The sequence below is a fragment of the Chenopodium album genome, chromosome 20, assembly GCF_948465745.1.
Source record: "Chenopodium album chromosome 20, dcCheAlbu1.1, whole genome shotgun sequence".
NCBI classification, from domain to species: Eukaryota; Viridiplantae; Streptophyta; class Magnoliopsida; order Caryophyllales; family Amaranthaceae; genus Chenopodium; species Chenopodium album.
The window spans coordinates 30,835,714-30,839,850 of NC_137853.1; positions in this window are offsets into that span (position 1 = coordinate 30,835,714).

Below are 4,137 nucleotides of genomic sequence, written 5' to 3' on the forward strand. Positions count from 1 at the left end.
TAATTGTTGAGCTACAGCAGCTAATTGCCTCACTACCTCATTCAGTTCATTGTTATTGCTGTTTCTCCCTGCCATTCTAGTCCTCCTGAATAAAGAGATGACTACTATTAGGTTGGTCACAACTCTCTTATAACTAAACAACAACCAAGCTACTTTAATTCAAGCATACAAGCAGTCATTTTGAATTATAGTAGAAGCAACTACTCATTTCTCCTACTAATAATTCAACATATTGTTTTGGTTATCATGCAACCATTTCACTTAGGTTAATACATCGCAAAAAATGTTTTTGAGTCATTTCCCTTGATACCATTTAAAGAAAATAAAGGTAATAAATGACGTTTGATAAGGTTGTTTGAAATTGGGAATAAATATAGAAAATAAATAATACTTTATTGAAATAATCAAAAGAAATGTTTGGAATATCCCAAATGTAGCTTTGCTGCTTATTACACACGCAGTACTTTATTAAACTGTAACTACGAATGAAGAATGAAATAAATACTCAAAACACTAAAGAAAGTTAGTCTAAAATCTTCAAATGTTGACATTGTCAATCTTGTCTTTTATCTCCTTGTACTTCTGTGGATTATACTTAGGATCACTCCCATTATCACCATTATTGCCACTATCATCATCATCAACCTCATCTTCTTCAGGATCTTCGTCAGACTCATCAGATTCTAAGTTAATGATTACTGGAGGGCTTGGAGGATTTGGATTAGGAATGATTTCACATGAAGAATCTCCAGACTCATTATCTTGCTCCATTGGCTCACCCTGACTCTCATAAGTTTGCTCAGGTTCTGACTCAGACATGGAATCATCGTTTTCTGAAGAATAATAAGGTGCATTTTGTTGTGGAGCTGGATCACCAAAGTTATGATAAGGAGGAGGATAAGAAGCATACTGAGGGTTAAGGTAAATGAATTCTTTGTGAGCAATGTAACGGTATAAATATCTCCAATCTGCTCCCCACTGACCATTAGAGTCCTTATACTTAGTATAGTTAGCTACACCATTAGGCAAATGAAAATCACGAAAGCGACTCTTAATAGCTTCATAGGGAGGATAGTTAGGCAAACAGTGAACAATTATGGCAGAGACATAGTCAGGTTGGTCAAGATGACGCTCTCCAAACACATCAGATCTATAAGTACAATAAAAGCGAATCCTGCGGATATAATCCCACACATGCTCATAGTCCTTCTTTACTAAAGCACCTGTGGTAGTGAATCTACTAGGTAAATCAAACATCCTGCAAGGTATTTCGGGTTATGACTCAATGAGAGAAAATTCCTTTTCAATCGATATACAGTTCCTTGCAAAAATTTAAGTTTGGTGCTCAATCATACAATTTTGGTTATTACACATAAACATGCTTTCACATAAATACATATTATCATATAACATGCTTGAACACTTTGCATAAATAAAATATGCACATAGGAAGACATACAATTCTAACCTATATTTAAAATGAACTTCATTTTTTTTTTTGAAAAAAATTATCCAAATAAAAAAAATTTCGGACCCCTTTATTTTAATAAAAAATTTTCCGGATTTTATTAAAAAAAATTTCGGACCATTTTAATTAAGAAGAAGAGGGAGAGAGGCGTGGGGAAGGAGAGGAAAAAGAAGAAGAAAAAGAGGAAAAATAAGGGAAAAGAGGAGAGAGAAAATAAAGAGGAAACCTTTGAAATTTTTGTGAAATCTGACAATTATGATTTTAGAGTGAAAAATCGTGAGGCTTTGAAGTATTTATACTCCCCTTTTAAAACAAAAACTCACAATTACAAAACTGCCATTACTAAATCCTACTCCCCCTTGACTTCTTCCTTTGGGGCCAACTTGTTGGGCTTTTAAATGTCCTCAATACCCGAACAAGTTGATCCAACTATTTAAATAAAGATGACCCAATTCAAAACACTTTTTTGCCTCAAATAATGACTCATATTATTTTATGCACACTTACATAATATTTAAATCATTAATTTCATTTTAAAATTAAATGAATCATTTTAATTTATAAAAGTAAATAGAATAATAAAATAAATAATTTATATATATAAAAATATTATAAAAATACGGAGCATTACAAGCAGCCAGCCTTGTTGGGCGCTATGGCCAGCCCACGCATAGGCCAGCTTTGCGCACGGGGCCTTATGCTGGACGGCTTGGTAGCCCGCATGGCCTAGCATGCTAGCTAGGCCTTGTGTTAAGACCACCAGCCAGCACACACAAGGCCAGCTAGCATGCTGGGCCTAAGTGGTGCGGTTGGTGTCTTTGGCACGTGTTCTTGTCCTAGGCCTTATCCCACTATCGTGGTACATTAAGACCTTATACTAGGCATCCGGGCCTAGATCAATATGTCGTTTGACTAATTTCATTATTTAGTCAACTCCTAGAATTGACTTGAGGTTTGACGCTCGGCTTCGACGCTATAAGCTCAGAATCCGACGTCTTAGTTCGTAAAATCTCTATCGACTCATTTAATCCCTCGGATTAATTCGTCGCCTTGATTCGGTTACACAATTGGGTGTGACCCGAAGGGTTCAGTCAAGAACAAGCTGTAATATTAATTATACATTAATATTACTGATCGGAAGTGGCCTCCAGCTAGGCATTCCGATCACTTGACCTCACTGAATAATTAGCTTTCCTAATTAATTCTGAACCCTCTATCGGAATAGTAAACTTGTTTAAAGGACACCATTCATTTCGAAGCCACTATTAAAGTGTTCAATCCATGGCTGGTCTTACGACTTAGAGCGTCTGCAACTACATTCGCTTTCAATTCCCTTCATGATACTATATGTCCAAGTTGTAGTCTGTTGCAAATTCTAACCATCTCCTTCGGTGTGAGTTTAGATCTCTTTGGGTGAAGATGTAATTCAAACTTTTGTGGTCTGTATAGATCCTACATTTCACCCCATACAAGTAATGTCTCCAAATCTTTATTGCAAAAATGATTGCAGCTAATTCTAAGTCATGAGTAGGGTAGTTAACTTCATGAGGTTTTAACTATCTCGATGCATATGCAATCACCTTTCCATTTTGCATAAGCACACATCCCAAACCATTCTTGGATGCATCACTATACACATCGTAGATTCCACTATAATCTGGCGATGTTAACACTAGTGTCGTAATCAACTTTTGCTTCAAGAGTTGAAACTCTTCCTCACATTTCTTATCCCACTCAAACTTCTTGTCCTTCTTCATAAGAGAGGTTATAGGCTTACCAATCTTAGAAAAGTCCTTCACAAAATGCGTATAATACCCTGCTAAATCTAAGAAACTCCTAATGTCAGACACTGTCTTTGGCGTAGGCTATCGGATGCGGGTGCATGGAACTTGGTGGAGGAAGTTGATGAAAAGCCACGTGTTGTGACACGTAGCCATGCTAAACTCCTTGGTGGTCACCTCTCGGGGTTGAATATTATCAAACTTGAGTAAGTTTTGTTTGCTTAGAATAAAGCTCTAAGGATTCCATGTGTTAGCCAAGAAAGAAACTTATCAATGTATGATGCAACTACTTCATTCAGCCATATCTTCTTCTTTCCAAGGAATTTTCAGGTGTTTCAAATTGGAGCTAAAAGTAGAGTCCATGATATTTCCAACGACAGGTCACATGCCCTATTTGAACGAGAAATAAAGAAGTTATAAGTGTTTGAAATCGAGCTATCCAGGCAGATCCGCTGGAGCGACCGCTCTGCCCTATGGAGCGACTGCTCCATCTGGAATTGGGATTTTTGGCAGAAGCTTTGGAGCGATCGCTCCCATCTATGGAGCGACCGCTATTTTTGTGAGGAGCAACCGCTCCAACCTTTTAGAGCGACCGCTCTAAGACCCCTGTTTCAAAGCGGCTTTGTTCTTTCTTTGTTTTTCTTAGCTTGCTTTTATCTTGGCCTTTCATTTATAATCTAAGGGGTGTAATTCAAGAACTCTTGGGTTGTTTTGTAAAGCCTATAAATAGGGTTAACTTGCTTTCGTGATAACTTTTGCTTAATTTTGATTCTCATGAGATTTTCTCTCTCTACCTATAATCTTTGTGATTATTTGCTATCTTTGTGATTGCTAATTTGTAATCTTTGTGGTTACACCTTAATCCTAGATTTACTTTGTGTTGGCTTT